The following is a 21,497-nucleotide window of genomic DNA, read 5'->3' on the forward strand; positions in this document are numbered from 1 at the left end:
GCCTGTCAGGACGGGAACAGTTCTCTGTGTGTGTGCTGGTCCCCTAGCAGGAGGAGCCCAAAGTGCCCAGATGGGAACCATGGCTCATGGGTCAGTAGGACTGTTATCGTGTCTCCTGGGGGAACCTTCTTGCTTTGGGAACAGCCTGTCGTGTGTCACCACCAGCAGTAGGGTAACCAGTAGCCACATGAGCCTGGGTATTGTGAACTCAAGTGTGCTTAGTGTGTCCCAGGGCCTGGCCTTCTACTTAACATAATGTGAAGTCAAATGTAAATAGCTAGATGTGGCTAATGTGGACATCCCTGCTGTGGAACTACAGAACTTACTCTTAAGAACCAGAAGCACAACTTCCCTTGTGGGTCACTGGGAGTGGTGGCAGGTGGGGTCATGAGTCACTGGGAGTGGCCTTGCCGGGAGTCATAGATCTTGGAGTGGTTGTAGGTGGGGTCATGGGTCAGTGGAAGTGGTGATCAGTGGGGTCACTCTACCCTCTGGTTCAAGGAAAATGCATCCTACCTCGTGGGGAACTAAGGATGACAGATGTGGAGCATGTCCGGTCCCTGAAGGGTGACACCCCAGTATCACAGGCTCTCATATCCCAGTGTGCACCCCACGTGTGCTCTTTAGAGGCCATTCCACTGTTCCAGAAGACCAGCAGCTTCTGGATGTTGGGGGCTGAGATAGCAACTTTGGATCAAATGGCCGCTTGTCCTCTGAGCCCCTGGTATGCTGTTAGAGGATCTCTTGGTCTTGGACGGCTTGGTGAAATATCCTGTGTCAGTCAGTTCTGCTTTCTGTGAGCCCTCAAATAGTGGTGCCAGACAAGGTGCTGCAAGCAGGAAAGCGAAACCCACATCTAGAATGTGTACCTATCGATTTCAGTAAAGATGAACTTCTTCTCCTTCAAGGATGGAAGTGAGATGTTGTGATCAACTCACCATTAGTGGCTCAATGATCTTCTGGAGGGATGGTGCCACTGAGGGGTCAGCATCACTCTCTGTCCATGGCAGGGCAAACACCTGGTAGGTGCCATAGTTCATCTGGCCTGCAGGTGGCGCCTGTGCTGCTGAGCCCAGATGCAGCCTCATCCTCGGCCCCATGGCTCCTCCACACATGAGAGCACTGTGAAGCCCTGAGGGACCACTGACAGAGGCTGGGCGCTCTCAGTTCTTCAGGCATTGGGTCTTCGTCGATGTTCCTTGCCTCTTGTGTGCTGCATGCTTTTGTGAGTAGTAAGAGGCAGTGCAAATATCTTCCTTTTTGGTGCCCCTTCCTATAGGTTCGTTGATGTACCCCTTCTCCAAACCTACATGTGGCAATCTACCAAAGTTTCTCATTCTAAGTAACTGCCTGGCTGTCCAATTCATTTTCCATCGTCTTTAAGCCCATGTTTATTCTTGGCTCGGGCCATTTCTTTTATCCATATATAGTGGATCCCTAGAGGCACCATCTTAAGTTGCATCCACTGGGAGTGGATTTCTGCTCGCCACCGTCTCTATGGCCACATGTGGTGGAGGTGGTATTGCAGCAGGAGTCCATTTCCACCTGAAGTTTCAGTTCAGCCAACCCACCCCTCAGCTATGCTCAGCATTTCCACACCCCCAGCAGCTGGTCAGGAAAGAGCTTCCTGGTCCATTAATCTCCAGGAATAAACTGTGGCAGAGGTGCTTGTGACACATTTGCAGGTCATATTGGGGTTTAGCTCACCTTCTTGTAATCTATGGCCCTGCTTGGGTCTGATCTCCTCAGAGACGCCACTTCTGTTTTGTGGTGGATTACTGTTGCAGTCGCCTCCCTTTGTGGCTCTGACAGAACCTAGCTCATGAGGACCAATGGCTGCATGCTGTATGCGAGGAGGTGGCCATGTGTTCCGGTAAAGATAACAAACCTGGCAAAGCAGCTGCTATCGAGTGGGTGGTGGTCCACAGTCCTCCTTAGGAGCCTATAGGTTTGAGGAGGGTCCAGACCGCTGAGGAGGTATGGTGGGGACCACCTCCCTGCATCCCTTTTGGTGTTAAGGGTGTCATTGATGTTTCACATCTCCCAAACCAGAGGAAATCTTGGTTTGTATTTACTCTCACAGTCAAGGTGCAGGGAGTGCACTTGGTCTCCCCTGCTCTGATAGCGTCTATACTAATGGCCTTGCATGCATTAAGGGCTTGTGCCCATCATCAAGCCCATCTGTTCTAATCACACATCTGGAGGTGGCAGGCAGGAGCTCTCTGGGTCAGATCAAGGCCACACCTCCATATGCTCCTGGTGCACACATGCTCCCACTCCACTGCGGACATTGACGGAGTGAAGGCCCGAGTATCACTTCCCACAGCATCCCGTTTCTAGACATCCTTACAATGTTTGCGTCTTTCCTCTCTTGCCCACGTTCAGTCACCAAGGTGAACGATGTGGGTCTCTTTGTGGGACAGACTTGGGGACTGATGGCTGCATACATCTGCCAGGGTGTTGCAGAGTCTCTACTCATAAGGATCCCTCCTTCCGTTTGGTCAATGGATTCTGTGTCTGACAATTGACTCTGGTCTGGGAACTGGGGAAGACGTCATGACTCTTTTGGATCACACTCCTGCATCCTCCTGCTCACTCATCTTTGTTGTCTATCAGACAGTAAGGAATCTGCCTGCCATGCGGGAGACCTGGGTTTGATCCCTGGGTGGGGAAGATCCTCTGGAGAAGGGAATGGCCATCCACTCCAGTATTCTTGCCTGGAGAATTCCATGGACAGAGGAGCCTGGCAGGCTACAGTTCACGGGGTTGCAAAGAGTCACACAACAAAAAGTGATCCGTCCATCCATCCACCCACCCCGTCCATCTATCTATCTGGGTCCCCAATAGAAAAATGCATAAAGAAGACAAAAGGCAACTAACAAAAGAAATAGAAAACTTGAGAACTTCAATGTTTTTAGAACTCAAAGAAATGTATATTAAAACACTGAGAACATCCAGTGAACATGGACAGTAGTTAATGTCATGTAGGAAAAGGGAAATCAGACTCGCTCAAGCATTACTGATGGTGATGCACATTGATCTGACCTTTCTGGAGGGGAATCTGGCAATAGGTAGGAAAAATCTAAACAGGCATACCCTTATACAGCAATTTCACTTCCAGGAATTTATTATTAGGAAATGACTGGACAACTCCACAAGGACGTATGTACAGGGATTTCCAGGGAAAACAACCTAAACCTCCACAGTAGAAACCTGGTTAAATAAGTTATGCTACATGGATATCATGAAATTGTCTTTAGCTACCAAAAATGATATATAGCCATATTTGGTGGTATAGAAAGAGCCCAGAATATAATAAGTACAAAAGCTAGATTACAAATTGTGCAGTGTGATACTTTTTTTTGGAAAATTCTGTGTGAAATGTCCAAAAAATTGTCTGGAGAATATATAGGCCAAAAAAATATATATTTGGTTACCTCTGAATTACAGGATTTTGTTTGAGATTTACTTTTTCACATGTTTCTGTATCCTCTGAATTTAGGTAATGAACATGCATAACTTTTGAAATCAGATAAAATCAGTAATGCTGAAATGCTCTGAAAAGTGGAATGAAACGCTTGGTCAGGCGACCTCAGTAGAAAGGTGATCACTGTTCCCTTCTATTCCCACCTGAAGCCAGTGCATCAGAACATCTCCAGATGGGATTATACTTCAACCGTCTCAGGCAGATGAATATCTATCCTCTTTCTGAAAGTTTCTGGAAAAAGAAGCTTCAAAATTTCCCATGACAATCCATTCCAGAGTTTACCAAATCCATCTGAAAAAGAAATTTCACCTAATGTTTAATCTGAAACACCTGTTCTATGATTTAAGCCACCGCATTTCTGCTTCAATTTGCATTGAAAATAGGAACTGGCGGCTGCCATTGGTCCTCAATCAGTTCAGCTCAGTTGTGTCCGACTCTTTGCAAACCCATGGACTGCAGCATGCCAGACCTCCCTGTCCACCACCAACTCGTGGAGTTTACTCAAACTCATGTCCATTGAGTCGGTGATGCCATGCAACCATCTCCTCCTCTGTCATCCCCTTCTCCTCCTGCCTTCAGTCTTTCCCAGCATCAGGGTCTTTTCAAATGAGTCAGTTCTTTGCATCAGGTGGCCACAGTATTGGAGTTTCAGCTTCAGCATCAGTCCTTCCAATGAATATTCAGAAACGATTTCCCTTAGGATGGACTGCTTGGATCTCCTTGCAATCCAGGGGATTTTCTAGAGTCTTTTCAAACACCACAGTTCGAAAGCATCAATTCTTCAGTGCTCAACTTTCTTTATGGTCTGACTCTCACATCCATACATGACTACTGGAAAAACCATAACTTTGACTAGACGGACCTTTGTTGGGAAAGTAATGTCTCCGCTTTTTAATATGGTGTCTAGGTTGTTCATAACTTTTCTTCCAAGGAGCAAGTGTCTTTTCATTTCATGGCTGCAGTCACCATCTGCAGTGATTTTGGGAGTCCCCCAAAAGTCTCTCACTGTTTCTATTGTTTCCCCATCTATTTGTCATGAAGTGATGGGACTGGGTGCCATGATCCTAGTTATTGGAATGTTGAGTTGTAAGGTAGCTTTTTCACTATCCTCTTTCACTTTCATCAGGAGGCTCCTAAGTTCCGCTTCGCTTTGTGCCATAAGGGTGATGTCATCCGCATATCTGAGTTTATTGATATTTCTCCCGGCAATGGTGCTCTGCCAACAGGAAGCTGCTTAAAAACTGTCCCCTGAACCCCAGAGGGACGCGATTGGAGGCTGGAGACAAGGTGGCATGGAGCACTATTTTCTGCCCTTGTCAAACAATGGTAAGTCCCAAAAGCAGAGGAAAGACCCCAGCAGTGTTCCTGGTTCTCTTCCTCATAATATCTTTGCACACCAAATTTATCCCAACCTTTCAACTCGTGGAACCCTCCCTGCTGTCCCAGCAACTGTGCACTGTTACTACACTCAGCATACAGATGTGAAAACTGAGGCTGGAAAAGAGTCAGCACTGGTTCAAGATCTTAAACCCTGGCTTCTGAGCCATGACGCCACAATGCCAAGGGCACATCCAGGCAAGGACACTGATCTGGGCTGCTCAGCCCTGCGCTGTGAGGCTGAAGGCCATACACCCTCACGGGTAACCAGGGAACCTGGAGGGTCACCGGGGCACAGAAGCCGGGGTGGGCAAGCAAGAGACAGCTTCCAGATCATGGGCTGACAGAAAACCACAGTTTTGCTCAGGGAAAACATGGCCTTTGCAATTTGGGGTCCAGGTTAATCCTAAGGATATGATTAGCTACCAAGCATGTTGCAAGTGAGGGCCGGGTGCTACTCCCTGAAGGCCGCTTTCCATCCTGTCCAAAGTTAATGCACAGGATTCTGAGACAGAGGGGGCAAGCAGCACCAGCAGCAGCACAATGCCCTCTCCGCCATCTCCTCTACCTGCATTTCCTATCGGCGCTTCAGACGTGTGCTATGAAAGCAAGTCAACGAGGTGAGTTTGATGCTGCTGAGCTTCCGGTGTCATTGACCGTATCTCAAAACCAGAGACTCCTGAATCACGCTAACACCCCAGAATTGTGTGGGTGCACCCAGGTTTTGTGGGGCAGTAGTGGGAGACCACACAGGGCTCCGGATGTCCTGAAACAAGATGGTGTACAGGTTTCCAGAATTACAACTGGAATTCTGTGCTTGCCAAGGGTCCTTCCTCTTTTTAGCTCCCATTTCTACCACAGAAGACCATGGTTGGTACCAAAAGAGTCCACATTCTGAGGCAGTTTGGCAGATGGTGGGGTGTGTAGTCATTCAGGTTGAACTAGGGCTGGCCCTCAGTCCTGCCTGTCTCAGGAAGGGCATCCCTGCAGGCCGAAGGCTGGAAGAAGGTAACGCATCCAATATCCCTGGGCCTCTGTCAGTCCTCTGAAAGTGTTGGGTCTTATTGGGGCTAGGGTCACTTGTGCCTAATGTTTTATCCAAAAGCCTTGGGGACCACAAGAGTTTAGAGATTTAAAAATCATTAACAGTGACACAGAGATCATCAATATGCAGGCAAGGTCTGGCAAACACGCTGACATGGCTGCAGTGAACCATGAGACTGTTATTACCAAGTGGGATACACAGAGAAAATTCAGGATGCTATAAGTAGCTTCTTGGTATCATCCATTTTTGGTGTGACTACCAAAAGGGTTTATTTAGATCAAGTTGCTGAAAACACTTGGCTGCTGAAGTGTTCTGGGTGACGGAATGGTGAACAGAAGATCATGGACCTGAGGCCGCAGGCAGATGTTGACTCCTGCACAGTTCAGGGAAGAGGCTTCCAGCTTTATGGATTCCTGGTCATGGTGCAGCCCCCAGTTCACAAAGCCTGTCAGTTTGACTCAGCTCACACTGCCTTCTGTCCCCAGGGGTCACTATATACATCTTTGCTCAAAATCCACCAATGGCCCTTAAGTCCCAACCCAGGTCACATCCTATAGGACCTTTGGGACTGAGTGTCCATGTTCTCCTCCTTTCTGAGTTGGGCACTCTTCACTGTCTGCCTGTCTCCCAGCTGCAGGCTTCAAGGTACAAGCCTGCATTCCCACTCATTCTGGGGAAAGTTCTCTTGGGAAAAGAGATGCCTCTTCAACCACTATTCATAGTAGGTGCTTTCTGGTTTATAGATTGCTTTCGTGTGATAGCAAATTTTATAGATTTACATCCCATGACCTACTCACTCCCATCAGATGCACCGACAAATAGGATTATTCCTAATGGGGACATTCCACACTGTGCTCATCCTTCAGATAAAGAAATGGAGACTCATAGAAGGGGTGATTTGCTGAGACTCACACTCCAGCAGTGGTGGTGCTGGGGATCAATCCAGGTTTGAGATGGCAGAACGGAGGTTCTGCTTCCTCCCACACCACCTCTGTGGAGGACCAGAGCCTGCCCAGCCTACCTGGATAGTGCTGCACATACCAGCATGCAGCCTTGTCTTTGCAGGCAGTGGATGAGAAACTTCACAGGTATATCAGAGTCTCCAGAAATCCTTTGCCAAAAATCCCTCGGGGGGACCTGAACTGATGGTGTCAGCTTGGGGACCCTACACAGACTTGCCTGTTCCAGCTACACACCTGGGCTCAGTTCCCTCCATGGGTCTGACCCATCGGGGGGCCCTTCCCCAATTTCCCAGCCAAGGTGACTCTCTTCACTACAAGGCCCAATCCAGATGGCACTCCCATCTAAAAACCCCCTCCATGGTCCTTTGATGTGAGGCAGTGGTTGGTTCCCCACTCTTCTTGCTCCCCAACCTCTGCCTCGTTTCAGGCTCTGCACTTCCCAGGTCTGCCTGGAAGATGCACTCCAGCCTCCCAACCCCCCAGCCCTGAGTGATGCAGGGGTGAGTGGACACCTGATGCCCTGCATGGTGGAGGAGCCTCTTGCAGGAAGGGTGTCCTTGGACTTGAACGCGTGTTGCTTCATGAGGTCTGGCTCGCAGACATGCCCTCTACAATCAGGCTGTGCTTACGCCTGGTCTAGCTGATGGCTGGGTGGCCAGTGCACTGGAAAGAGTTCTCCTGCCCAATCCAGCAGCTGTCTGTTGTGAAAGATGCTAAGAGCCCTTTCCCCCAGGCTGTGAGCAGGGCAGAGCATGGTGCCACCCAGGCAAAGGCACTTGGCATCCTCTGTGTACACACAGCCACCGCTCAGGTACCAATTCCTGGTTTTAGTTCTCCTGCTCGGTCAATAGCAATCACGAGCCTCAGGCACTGTGAGGGCCCAGCCACCGGGGCCCACTGTGGACACCTCTAATGCCTGTGCTCTGCACCTCCCGACAGGCTGGCAGGAACTGCCCGGTCAATATTGCAGGTGAAGGGATGCCTTGCCCAACTCTGCCTGCTCCCTGTCCCGTTCGTGGTGAGTCCCTAGCCAGCCTCTGGCACCAACTTCCCCCCACCCCACCACCGGGAATAGCCTCACAAAGGACCCATCCTAAGGAGGTTGGCCCTGGTGAGAGGTGGCGAGATGGGGCCTTGGTACGGGGTTGACATCCCCTGCCCCACTGTTTATCAGGACCCATCCTGGGGGTAGTCGGTGTGCATTCAGCCCTGGGCTCAAGGCCACAGCCCAGCTGCTAGAACTTGTGCTGGCCTGGCAGGGGGAGAGGGATTCCCAGGCAGGTGAGAAGATCCAGGTCTGTGGAGCGTGGTGGGGAATAGAGGGAAATGACGTCTTTGCTTTGCTGTCAGCAGGGGATGAGCAGCTCAGAGTGAAGAACAGTGAGAAACAGGGGGTGGCCCAGGGTCTCCCCGGCAGCTGACAAAACCTCAGGCAGTGGACAAACATCAGCCCAGGATTCAACAGGAGTGGCTGAACCTCAAAGACACTGAGCATTCCACCAAGGCAGCCCTGACCCGCTGGCATCAGAGGTCCTCTTGGGAAAACCTGCATCCCTGACACGAAGGCCAGGGAGACTGGGAGGCAGGCCCCTGGAGACCAGAACTACCCAGACGTCTCTGAACTTCTGAGCCTGTGGCAGCAGCCCACCCACCCCACCCCACAATGAGCTGAAGAACCCCCATCCCCACCCCCAAGGGAGCAAATGGGACTGGAGCCCTCCCTCACAGGTGCCCTCTGTCCCAGGAAGCAGGGGAGCTCGCCACCCCAAGTTGTGGCAGGACCCACAGCACTATCACCAGGAGAGCCCAGGAACCATGGAGAGCTGGTCACCTACTGCCCGGCCACCGAGCAGAGGGAAGTCACCACACAACATAGGCTGAGCTCGCCAGGCCTGGCGATGGGGAGACGGACGACACCTCCTTCCCCCGTTCCCACTGCCCAGGGACTGCAGCAGAGATCATGGGGTTGTAGTGAGTAGCCAGGAGCCAGGGGCCATCACAAGGGTTGCCGCTGCCCAGGAGGCCAGATCCACAGAGCGGGGCAGGTGATCAGTACAACATGGCCTCCTTGGGGCTCGATGGGTGGGCAACGGATCAAGGTACAGTCCCAAACAACACTGAGGCCAAGAGCAGCCGCCCCAGTAAACAGGTCAAGATCCCTCGTCCAGGTTTGGCCCCTGAGCCAGTTCTCAGATCTGGAACTGAGGAACAGGGATGGGGCTGGTCCCAGGGGAAGGACCACGGTGAACAGGCATGGGAACAACCCCAGCCCCTCTCAAAAGGACCTTGGGCTCTGCGTCGGTGACCCCACGCAGGGAGGTGGGACCACCTGAGGGGTGGAGGGTGCTGGACCCAGGGCCAATTTGAAACTGATGTGAGAAACCCAGGTAATTCTTACTCTGCAGCCATGTCGGGAGGACCCCCTGGGCTGGGGTTTCTGGGCACAGGGGGTCAAGGGGCAAGGGACACAGGGCCAGTACCGAGGATTCATCAGTCTGTCTTGAGCTGGGAGCGCCTGGAATGCAGTATCCCCCAGAGCCAAGTGCAGGGCTTGGTGACACATCTGTCGAAGAGTCCTTCAGAACCTGGGGAAACATGTGATGTGAGCGAAGAATGGTAAGGCCAAACAGAAACCCTGCGTGAACTCCAGTGAGTAAGAGAGAAATGCACAGAAAAAGAGGCAGGATACGTGCCCCGCTCATGAGCTGGAGAACCTTCTCACCTCTGGTGGCACTTTATGGGCATCCTCTGCTCCTGACTCCTCACATCCTCTGGGTGCTTCGCCAAGTCATCATGGTGGGCAGGCGAGTAGTCAAAGGGTAGCTCTATGGGGCTCCCACCCAGAGCATGAGAGTCCACTCAAGCAGTCCTCTCACCATGAGTATGGGATGGCAATGCTTACTCGAGACAGCCCTCCCTGTTCCTCGATCTCTCAAACAAAGCACCTGGACCCGTTCAGTGGCCCTCAGCCTGGTGTCCAGAAGCCTGCTCCACTGCTGGGGGGCCTGGCGCCTGGGTTGTGGCCAACTTGCCCAGACAGAAGACAGTGAAGAGCACGTAGACCCCAGAGCTTTGGAGTGATGGAGATGCGCAAACCAGCATCTCCAGCTCCCAGCTCAGATGTGATATAAAGGCCTGTGATGTGAATGCAAGCAGGGCAACACCAGAGGCTCACAGAAGATCCTGAGGTCCCCCTGGGCAGTGTCCCATTCCTTGGGCAGGCAGCACCCAGAGAAGTGGCAGCAAAGTGGCCACTCGTGTCCTCTCAAGAGACTGCAGTGAAACTGAGATGAAAAAAAAAAAAAAAAAAACATGTCCAGTTCTCAGGCTGGCCCCTCCATCTGGGATGTATGGAGAGGAACACAGCCAACAGGAGCTGCCCTGGGGACAGAGGGGAAAGCTGGCCAACCTCCTGGAGCTATACAGCCATTCCCGGGCTTGTCCAGTGTGCAGGAGCCCAAGGCCCAGAACTAAAGCTAGGCAGGGACCGAGGGACTGACAGGGACGTGAAGGAGCCCTCTCTCATGGGCAGAGTGCTGGACGCCAGGGCAGAGTCTCCTCGGGGACTAGTCGCCCCAGGTTCCAAGCCTGGAGGTGGATTGCGGCCCCCAGCGGGAGGGCCTGAGGGAAACGCACCGACCTCTGGGGCACTTACAGCTCCGAGAGGCCAGGTGAATACTGAGTCTGTCACTCGCCTGCAAACAGAAAAGGACGAATCTGAAACACAGACAACCAGGGTGGGATGAGCACCCAGACCCAAAAGAAGTGCCCGAAACTCGGTACGGAAAGGACACACAGCTCAGTGGAGAGATGGGCAACAGGCATTTCACAGAGGAAACCACATCGTTCAAAGAGGACACGAGGGAAACCAGAATCTGGGTCGAGCCTGTCCCAGGCCAGTGCTGCCCCCAAATGCACAGCAGGAGCAACGTGGAACCCTCACCAAGCCTCAGAGACCCAGGTGGAGTGGGAGGCAGCACTCCCCGTGGCTCGGTCCGCACATGTGGGCACGTGAGGAGAGCTGGGGTCAGCAGCAGGGAAGGGATGGGTGCGGAGAAACACCTTGGAGCAGGTCCTCACAGCTGCCCCCATCAGCAGCCACACATCATAGAGCTCCAGTTCACTGGGCAAGGTCTCGTTCAAAACCAGGATTTGGAGGAAGAGCAGCGGCCCACCCTCTGTTCACAGGACCCTCCCTCATGATCTGAAACCACTACCAGGAGGTTCTGGGGTGTCTGGAGGCAGCTGGTAACCACTCTTGGGGTGAGGGGTAGGGCGCCAGCATGAGGGAGTTGGGTGTGGTGATTGCTCAGGTTCCTGCAATGCTGAGGCCTCAAATCCAGGAGGCAGCCTCTGCCCCTCAACTTGTGCCCGAGAGGCTTCTGCAAGGAGAGAACAGGCTGCACGCTGGAAGGGAAAGCACTGCTCCGCCACTCAACATTCCCACGGCAACAGTTGTTTGGGTCCCTGGCTAATGGGAACCAGGGAGACACCCACCTTGCCTTCCTGGAACTCGGTGACCCTCGGGGGGTCCAGACTCATGCACAGCAGCCACAGTCTGGGAGGAAGAGAGGGGCAAAGGCGGCCAGGAGGAATGGCAGAGTGCCCCAGAACTCCCAGATGAGAGCACCTGGTACTCGAGTGAATGGAGAAAGGAACGTTACCGTTGTACCTGGAAGGAGGACAATAGGTTGTCAGGACAAGAGGAGCCAGTGGTCCAGGGACAGAACTGCACGAGAAAGTATGGGGTCCCGGATGTGCTCTGTGCAGAGCGCAGGGCCAGCACAGGTTCCCAGAGTGCGGGGTGATGAGGAAGGAGACCTGAGACCACCGGAAGCCATGTTGGAGCTGAAACAGGAGAGGGCTTGGCTGCACTTTCAATCCGGGGTTGACAAGGACAGAGTGCGTGCGGTGTGACACAGAACCAATGGTGTGCAACTGGAGGAGAAGAGACGAGAGGGGTCCAGGCAAGTGGGGAGCCTAGGCTGACAGCACTGGCCCCAGGCCATGAGGCCTGAGCTCCACTAGTAGCAGTGGGGACAAGAAAAGGAACCTTTACTCTGATCAGGCACTTGGGAGGCAAGGAGACAGCAGGGAGGGCGGCAGTCAGCAGCAGAGTCAGGTGGCTGCCCTGGGTGGGCTGAGCTTCCAGATGAGAGTAACAGTTCAGGAAATAGCTTTGAAGGCGAAGCTGTCTTTCCCTGAGACATCAGGTCCCAGGGGCAGCAGGAGACACAGTGAGGATTTTCCTTCTCATCGGCCAAAAAGAAAAAAAAAAAAAAAAAAACAGACTATTTCTCAGCACTTGGCCAGCAGCCCCAGGGTGGCTTGGAGGGTAGCTGGCCTGCGCTTTCAGCCCAGGGATGGGGAACTCTGCCCAGAGGCCCCGCCTCTCACGGCTTCCCTGGCCCCTGGGGTCCACTCTGAAGCTCACATGTGATCGCTGTCACTCTGACTCTCGCCGAGCCTCGGGGAGTGGACACCTATGGCAAGGGCTCAAAAGGGCATGGTCTGGCCTCCGCCAAGGAGCTGGACAGGCCCAGCCTCCATGGGTTCCCTGGGCCCACAGCTCCATCCCTGCCAGCTCTGCCCTGCTCCACCCCAGCCCAGCTCCCCAGGGGCACCACCCCACCCTGCCCCAGCCCTGCCTCCTTCTCCAGAATCTCCTCCTCACCCAGGTCTTTCCCACACTTCAACCCCAGACTCCTCGCCCTGCTCCTGCCACCTCCGCCCCTCTCTTCTGCCGGCCGCTCACTTGCTGATCCTCCTCCAGGTTTCGCTCCAGGCTGCGGGTCTCGAGGCTCCTTCCGGCCTAATTTTCCAGGCTTCTCAGAGCATGGAGGCTCCTATTTTGTCTCCTAGCAGACAGGGCCAGCAAGGGAATGCACGTTTGTTCCTACGTGTGTGCCTACGTGAGTATGGAAAGCCATATACCGGAAATCAGGGGCTTCAGTGCTTGTGGGCAGGACGCGACCAAGGCCAGCTTGCGCTTTCACCTGTCAGAGGTCTCAGGTGTCGGTGGCGGACCACTGTCCTGCCTGGTGGCTGCAGCCCGGCCATCCCAAAGCGCCCATGACTCACTCTGCTTGCAGGAAGGCGGGACCTGCTTCATATACAGAAGGTACCTCCGGGCAGGCTTTCCAGGCTCTGCGACCAGGAGTGCCTGCCAGGCAGCCACACTGCACCTTCTGGTCCCCTCCACGGCCACAGTCCATGCCCGCCATCCTTCTAAGTGTGTGTCCTGGCATTGCCCTGGGCCACATATGAAGGCATCCTTGACTTCCTTCCAGCCTCCTGCTTGTCCCTGGACTGTGACCGCATGCAAGCGCCACCTGACCCTGGCGAGCCAACCCCACCAGGCCCTGACCCTGCAGGGCTCAGCTGCTTGTCCATGGTTCCCCTCCTGGTGGCGCCCAACCACGAGTCCATGGAGGCTGGCCCACTGACTCGGCAGGTCCCCAGATCCTCCCAGAGTGACAGTGTGAGGGGAGAAGTCATTTTCTCTTGTTCCTCGTGGGGTCTCCTGGGCTGTAAATCACCATCACTCCTGGGGAATGGGTTTCTGTGCTGCGGGCTGAGGCATCGTGGGAGCCCTGTCCCAGCCGCATGAGGATAGGCCAGCTGCTGTGATGAGCAGAAACAGACCCTGAGGGAACCTGCACGTGTGTTTCACATCGGTTGGGCCCTCCTGGGTCCCTGTGGTCTGAGGCACTTCTCAGAAGAAAAATGAGGTGGCTAGTTGTCCAACATCGCTGTCTTGTCACAGGTGGTTTTCTCCCTGTTCTTCTGGTCCTTGTGCAGGTGAAGATGCCCAGACAAGCAGGCGGAAGAGGGTTTTCTCCTCTGGCCACCAAACAGGCACCCTCTGCTTTGAGAGGTAGGAGCGCTTGCAGCCCCTTCTTGCTCAGGGATCCCACCCACACAGTTGAGATTTGGTGGCACCCAGGAGGAAAGGGTTGGGTTGGTTGAGACACTGAATGGTGGAAACTGGGCAAGCCATGGATCCAGTCACATACCCCATTAGAGGACATGCTGCTGCTGCTAAGTCGCTTCAGTCGTGTCCGACTCTGTGCGACCCCATAAACGGCAGCTGACCAGGCTCCACCGTCCCTGGGATTCTCCAGGCAAGAACACTGGAGTGGGTTGCCATTTCCTTCTCCAATGTGTGAAAGTGAAAAGTGAAAGTGAAGTCGCTCAGTCGGGTCCGACCAGTAGCGACCCCATGGACTGCAGCCCACAAGGCTCCTCTGTCCATGCGATTTTCTAGGCAACAGTACTGGAGTGGCTTGCCATTGCCTTCTCCGATGAGAGGACATAGCAATGGCTAAACCCCAGGGATCAGCCAGGCTCCCTGGTATCTAGCCCAGATCCAGTGAAGAGGGTGACCCTTTGTCACCCAGCAGGTGGACAGAGGTTCAGCGGGATGATGATGCTCTGGGCCAGCCAGTGTGTGAGGACGTGGCAACCTTGCCAGTGGTTTGGGGAGTGATCACGGGGGAAGCCTTTGCAGAAGGCAGTTTGCTGGCATGTGTTAGCACCTCGGGTGTGTGCCCTGTGGCCCGGGCCTCCTCCTGAATGGCTCTTCAGTCAGTGAGTGTGCGGTCATGTTGAGTGGCTGTATTGCCAGAATGAATTTTCCCTTCCCTTCTATCAGGAGGGAAGTATCAGTAACTTGTGGGACCCCCAGCACTGGGAGGTGTAAACAGACACCGTGTAAGGGTGAAAACAGACACATGAAGTTGTGCAGACATTGAGGAGTGTGCCCAAGGTGCTGGGAGAGAGGAAGTCATTCCCCCACCCCCCACCTACAGAGAGATGTCTGGATAGGGCTGACCCTCTGTCTTCATTTGCTGGCAGTCACGTCAGGGTCAGAGGCAAGGGGGCTCAAACTATGAATCGTGTTGGTTCAGGAAGCCGGCAGCCAAGGCTGAGGTGTTGACTGATGTTGGCTCTCGTGAGGGCTGTGGAGAGAGTCTGTCCCATCTCTCCTCCCTCACTTCTGGGGCATTGCTTGCCATGATGGGCGTGTCTGGGCTTGGAGAGTTCTGCCTTCCTCTTCACCCCACTTCTCCTGTGTGCCTGTCTCTAAATGTGTCCTTTGTATGGGGACAGCCATCCTGTTAGAGGTGGGTCCATCCTAATGAGCTCGCTAGACCTCTGGGAAGACCTTTCCTTTGTCTGAAAGGTCACGCTGATGTATTTGGGATTGAGATTCCAGCACTTGGATTTGAGGGGACATGATGTGACTCCTCACACGCTACAAAGGCTCTCAGATGGGAATACACTGGAATGTTCCTAGGATGGAAGGATGGTCTTCATGGCTGCTGGGGGCGGGGGGAATCCAGGGGTGAGGAGAGCAGGCTGCCAGGGTAGGAGCCACATCACATGGGGCCTCAACTGTGACTCTGCTGTACTTGGGGAAGGAAAGGCCCAGGAGGCCCTGGGCTGGTTGCCTCAGGGACCTTGTCCCCATCCTCACAGCCACGTGCACACAGAGGCTCTGCAAGGTGTTGAGACCCTGCTGAGGTTCAGGGCCTTGGCTCTGCTCCTCTGCCTCTCCCCCACTCCAGTAAACAGGGACGCCCCTCTAAGTACAAGGATAGAAGTGAAGATGGATTGCCTGTGGTCAGGTCCCATGCAGTCATGGGCTATCTCTCTATGCCTTGGCACCTCTTCAGCCATGGAAAGATATGACAGTAACCTAGCAGGTTATTTGAGGTTTAAATTCTGTGGTTCCTGCATGGTTCCATCCCAGGCCCTGGCGAGGACAGGAAGCATACCTTTCACAGAAGTTCCTCCTCTCCTTTGTTCTTTCTCTAGGGTCTGGGCAGGGCCCAGGGCCTCTGCTGACAGTGGAGGCAGTAGTGTGGGAAGGGCTGCAAGGAAGGTGGCTCCCAAAGGCTTGGGGAAGACACCTGGCAGGGCCGTCCAGGGTGGCCCCAGGGCCAAGGCCAGATTGGTTAGCACAGATCTGCCCTCAGCAGGCCTAGAGTAACATGGGGGATCTTCAGAGCATGGGCAGTGATGGGGCTGGGACCTGAGGGGTGGGGTGGGAGTCGGGGTGAAGCCAAGCCCAGGACTGTGCCTGTCTGTGCTGAGAAAGGACCAGAGGCAGGATATTAGGCTGCAAAGCCAAGGGGGACCCGTGCTCCCTCCTCAGTGCTCCCAGAGTTTCAGGACCCTCTGTCTTAGAACTCGCCAAGTGCCTCTCTCCACCTGCCCTGCCCTCCTTCCTGACTTCCCCACAGACTACATGTGATGGATGGGTCCTCTGGTTCACCACACGCCTGTCAGTAGACAGCGTGGAGACAGATGGAAAGAGCCAGCCCTCTGTGACCCCCCCTTCTGCGTTACCAGGCTTGCAGGATGCTTGGGCACTTGGGCCTATGTCCAGACCAGGGCGTGTATGTTGGACACATCGCCTAGATCCTAAGTACAACTATGAGGGCAGAGCAACAAGGGCTGGTGTGAAGCTTGTGGAAATCTCGTACTTGTCTTTGGGTTTGGGGTCATGTGTTTGCAAGGCCCTTGGCAGGTCGAGTGACTCTGCTATCCAGTGGGCCTCTTGGGCATGCCCCTAGATTGGGAACTGGGGACACTCAGCTGCTGATCAGAAATATGTGGCATCATCAGCGGACCCAGGAGGAGCCCATTCGGCCTCAGTGTGCATGACTCATGGAAGGTGACACCCCCATCAGAAGCAGCCGGACTGGGTCCTCTGCTGTGTGACAGGCAAGGCCCAGGGACGCCCCCCCATCCTCGGGATCCACACTCTTGGCTGAACGCGTGAAATGCAGTTGCTTCAGATGAAAAGGGACCATGGGGACCAGACTGAGGCCTGCTTGTGGCGTGAGCTTCCAGCCTCATCGGGCTCACCCAGTGCTGTGTGTGAATAACATGGACAGACAGAACACAGACTCACACTTCTCATTCAGCTCTTTATTTACTCCTGTGGAGCTTTGCTGTACTTTATTAGAGCTAGAAATAGATTTTTGCTTACAAGAGAATGCTTTTGAGTGTCCCTAGGACCTGGCAGCTCAGGGATTGGAATTGTCCTTTAACTGGTCACAGAGGGCACACGTGTAATCTGAGGACTCCTCCTCCTCGTCCGCCTCAGGGGCCTCATTTGGGGCCACAACTGAAATGGCCACCTTCACGATGGAATCATAGGTTTGTACAAAGTCATCACCGAACCATAATCTGGGTACCTTGGGGGGCTCTTGGGCAGTTGCCCTGTGCTGTCACTTCCAGCAGTAGCCGGGGATACAGACATGGAATTGCTGGACATACACTCTCTGCTGGGGCTGCCCAGCTTGCTGGGGAGATGGTTTTCCCTAGCCTGCCGGGCTACACTGACTATAAACCAAAGGCCACAAAACAGAAATGAGCACTGGCCGGGGATTCTGTGAACAGTTGGGGTTCCCTTCTGGACCTCCTTGTCAGCCTCTTGGGTGGACTCATTGTGATGAAATCAAGGAGAATGTTTGGTCACCACCACTTGCTTCTTTCTCTTTGGGGCTGCTGTTGTGCTGGTGGCGGGCTGAGCAGTTGTTCTGGGGTTGCCTTTCCTCTAGATTTTCTGCAGAAGCAGTGGCTTGTCTCTCTGAAACTTGGAGTTGCAATAGATCTGAAAGGAAATGAATCATTTTAGCCACCGTGGGGGAGAATGGACATTCCTCACCGCCCTCCTCCCTACCACCATCCTGGCCTTGCTTAAGTATGGAGATAAGGCAAAGTTATGACCAACCTAGATAGCATATTAAAAAGCAGAGACATTACTTTGCCAACCAAGGTCCGTCTAGACAAGGCTATGGTTTTTCCCGTGGTCATGTATGGATGTGAGAGTTGGACTGTGAAGAAAGCTGAGCGCTGAAGAATTGATGCTTTTGAACTGTGGCGCTGGAGAAGACTCTTGAGAGTCCCTTGGACTGCAAGGAGATCCAACCAGTCCCTTCTAAAGGAGATCAATCCTGGGTGTTCATTGGAAGGACTGATGCTAAAGGTGAAATTCCAATACTTTGGCCACCTCATGCGACGAGTTGACTCACTGGAAAAGACTCTGATGCTGGGAGGGATTGGGGGTGGGAGGAGATGGGGACGGCAGAGAATGAGATGGCTGGAGGGCATCACCGACTCGATGGACATGAGTTTGAGTGAACTCCGGGAGTTGGTGATGGACAGGGAGGCCTGGCGTGCTGTGATTCATGGGGTTGCAAAGAGTCGGACACAACTGAGCGACTGAACTGAACTGAAGGGCTCTTCATTCCTGGCAGCTTATAAGGCCCTAGCAAGTGCACACCCTAGAGCTCCCCCACTGCTGGCCTCGATGTGTTACCAGCACTCCCTGACCTCAAGTGACCCCTCGGGGTCTGGAGTCACCCCTATGGATCCTGTCTAGGGGATGGTGGCACACGACAGGCCCTGCTTTCTCTTCTTTCCTTAACCACCCTCTCACGAGAGAAAAGCTCTCCTGGGAAATGAAACCTGTCCAACACTCAGCTCGTCTAGTCTAGTCTCCCCAGGGCTTTCTACATTACCATCATCCTCTTCTTCCCTGCAGAGCGACCTGAAGGGCAGATTTTACTGAACATACAGGTTCAGTTCACGGATGAAAGTCTTAATGCTGTCTGTCTCGAAGATCCTTCTGTGCCTCTGCACTGGAGGACCTCTGTCTGGAAGAGATCTGCCTCGATGACCACCGTGTCTCCCTCGTCGTTCCAGTGCACAGAGGTGAAGGCCGCATCCTCCACGATCATCCAGAGCTTCCTGGGGAAGGACAGCCTGAGGAAGGCATTGTTTTCTTCCTCATGGGCTGTTTCTGGGTTCAGGCTCTGTAGGGGCGGGTTGTTGGGAGCCCAGATCTGAACTTTCAGGTTGGTCCCATAGCTTCTCCAAAGCCTCCCCTGAATCCACGTGTGGATCTGGGGAGACATCAGGGGGGTGCCCTGCTGGGGCCTCTCCATCAGTTGATGCGGCCAGCGGGGCTGTGCATGTCTCGTCAGAACTCTGACTAACCATGAAGCCAGTCTAGCTCAGGAGCATTCTCTACCCAACCAGTGAACGCTCATGGCAGAAGAGCCTCAGACCAGGGTCAGGCTGCCCAATAAATACTGTCAGGAGATTCTAGAATCTCAGCTGTGGGCCATGCAGCCAATTAAGTGGTCAGCTGTTGAAGTCCTTTTATGGACCAGAACCTGGTGGTCCGGAGTCGAAGATAAGAAAGTAAAGGAGAGAGAAAGAGGCTGATATTCCTTGGTTTATGCAGAAAACCGATAAAAGCCCTGGTACGGGACTTTCTACATTACCATCATCCTCTTCTTCCGTGCAGAGCGACCTGAAGGGCAGATTTTACTGAACATACAGGTTCAGTTCACGGATGAAAGTCTTAATGCTGTCTGTCTCGACCAGGTGCCCTCTCGAGGGGGTGAAGACACAGAGCGCCTCCTCGAGAGGGTCTTAGAAGGCCAGGCAAGAAAGTGAGCTCAATGAGCCTCTGCGCTCCAGAGAATTAGCCTGAGAGAGAGAGAGAGAGAGAGCGAAAGACATGGGGACCCAAGCTCTGATGGAGCAAAGGTGTTTTATTCAACATCGTGAGAGTATATATACTGTCTTACAAGGTAGCTATTTTCAGCAAAGATAAAAATCAAAAGTCCAGACTTACAAATTACCAAGGAAAACATAAGGCGATCCCTATCAAAGAGAGAGGGTTGTAAATAATCACTTTTACCACATGGTTCATAAAAAGGAAGAGGGTCGTAAATAGTTACTTATCACCATATGGAAAAAATAATGAAGGAAATGCATGCATTCCTCAGCCCCCAGGAGTAGTTTGCTACTCCACTTAATTCCCGAATATTCAGGAATTAATAAGGGACAGAGGATTCATGACAGATCCAAAACAGCACACAGGAAGCCTCCTGTTAAATGCTTCCTGACAGTCAGCTTCCTTAATTCCTTCACGATGTCACAGAGGTGATGTGCAGAGACAGTCCTGGCCCAGTGGGCTGAGGGGGGATGGGAAAGGAGATGGGATCCCCAGCTTGTCTCTTCGCTGAAAGTACAGAAAAGTATGCTTCAGGTTACCTGAAAAGGCTTCCATCTGCTGCCAGACGCCTTGTTTCAGGAGGTCAGGCCCTCGATGGATTGACAAATGTGCTCCTGGCTTCACTCCCCTCCCTAGTAACGGGCAGGCCTGTGGCAGGCTTTTCTTGAAGAGCCAGGCCCCGGTGAGTCCTAGCTCGGCTAACACTGAGAGAGACCCCAGGAGTCAGATGGGACCCTGGCGGCTGTCCCTCCCAGAAGGTGGGGTCTGTAGTGTCCTGGTTGGCCTAGCCTGAGTTGGTGCCTCCCCCATCGTTCCTCCTCTTCTGGCTTTGGTCTCTTCCATTTGGCGCTGCTGGTTGGTAGGTTGTGTTCAGATGGCCCCAAAGTCAAGAGTACTGTTGTCCTGCCCCCACCGCCCCTCACGCTGAATTCTCCCCAGAGTCGGGCTGTGCTCGAGCCTCATGTTCCATTTGACTGTTCCCAAGCACCTGAGATACAGACTCCCAAGGAGGCCGTGTGGGAGAGCATAGCCAGGCACTCCGCTGAGCTTGTAGCCTCCCGAGCTCTGCCCAGCCCCAGACCTCATCCTGCTGCGGATCACAGGCTGTTGTCTTCAGTTTTCATTTCTTCCCATCACGACTGCTCTTGTGGCCCTAGAGTGCTCAATATGGGAAAACCTGTGTGTGTGCTTTCCCCATCCCCTTTCCCAAAGCCTCGGACTCAGCCTCCCTTGAGGCTGCCTCAAAAGCCCTATTTCCTTTTGTCAGTGGGGTGGTTGTGCTTCTGCTACCCCCAGTCCTGGCCTCCCATGTCCAACTTGGGTCTCCATGGGTACTTGCCCTTTGAAGGACTTGGTTGGGGGCTCAGGGTACAGCCTGTTCTGTTGAAAATAAGCATTTCACTGGTCCTCTTCTCTGCTCCTGCCCCTGTCCCCTTCCACCACTGTGGACCTGTTCTCCCTTACCCAGATCCAGGTCCATCAGGTGATTTTTCTGGCTCTTGGGTTAGGTGCTTTGCAATGGGCCTCCTTTCATGCACTCACTCCCAGGGACATGTGTGACTTGTTGAGTTAGATGTGACCAAAGGAAAGCCCTGTCTACCTGTATTTGAAAATGGGTGAGAGTCTGGGTGTGGGACTCGAGGAAATCCTAATGAGAGTCACCTGTCTTCCCTATAAGTGGACAGTTGAGCGGTGGGCTTGGAGATGCGTGTTCTCTGGCCTTTGTGGGCCACTGTTCTTCAACATCACCATGTAGGGGACAGACTGGCACCTTGGAAAGACTTATGTGCAAGGACCCTAGGGCACTGTCCCTCAGTTCTGCCACTCAGCAGGCTCATTTGCCCTGTGTGAGGGCCACAGCCTGGTTTCTAAAAGGGGACCGCTAAGAGGGTGTGGAAGAGGCCCTCCCAGGGGTCATTCGGGCTGAGGACTGGCAGAGTGGATGGAGTTCCAGGCCTTGACTTGGGCCTGCTCCCTGGCCTTTTTGCTTCTAAACATGTTTACAAAGCATTCCTTCAGGTCGGTTACTCCAGTTGGGACATGACTCTGGAGGCTGTGAACATCGGTGGGGGCCCCTGGTGG

General features: G+C 53.5%; 1 pseudogene; it reads right to left on the reverse strand.

The window, feature by feature from the left end:
- Positions 1 to 16,908: 16,908 nt before the first annotated feature.
- On the reverse strand, positions 16,909 to 18,834 carry LOC148773497 (heat shock transcription factor, X-linked member 3 pseudogene; annotated as a pseudogene).
- Positions 18,835 to 21,497: the final 2,663 nt, after the last annotated feature.

This window comes from Moschus berezovskii, chromosome X (assembly GCF_049115385.1).
Source record: "Moschus berezovskii isolate FMDL1 chromosome X, NW_MosBer_1.0, whole genome shotgun sequence".
Classification (NCBI taxonomy): domain Eukaryota; kingdom Metazoa; phylum Chordata; class Mammalia; order Artiodactyla; family Moschidae; genus Moschus; species Moschus berezovskii.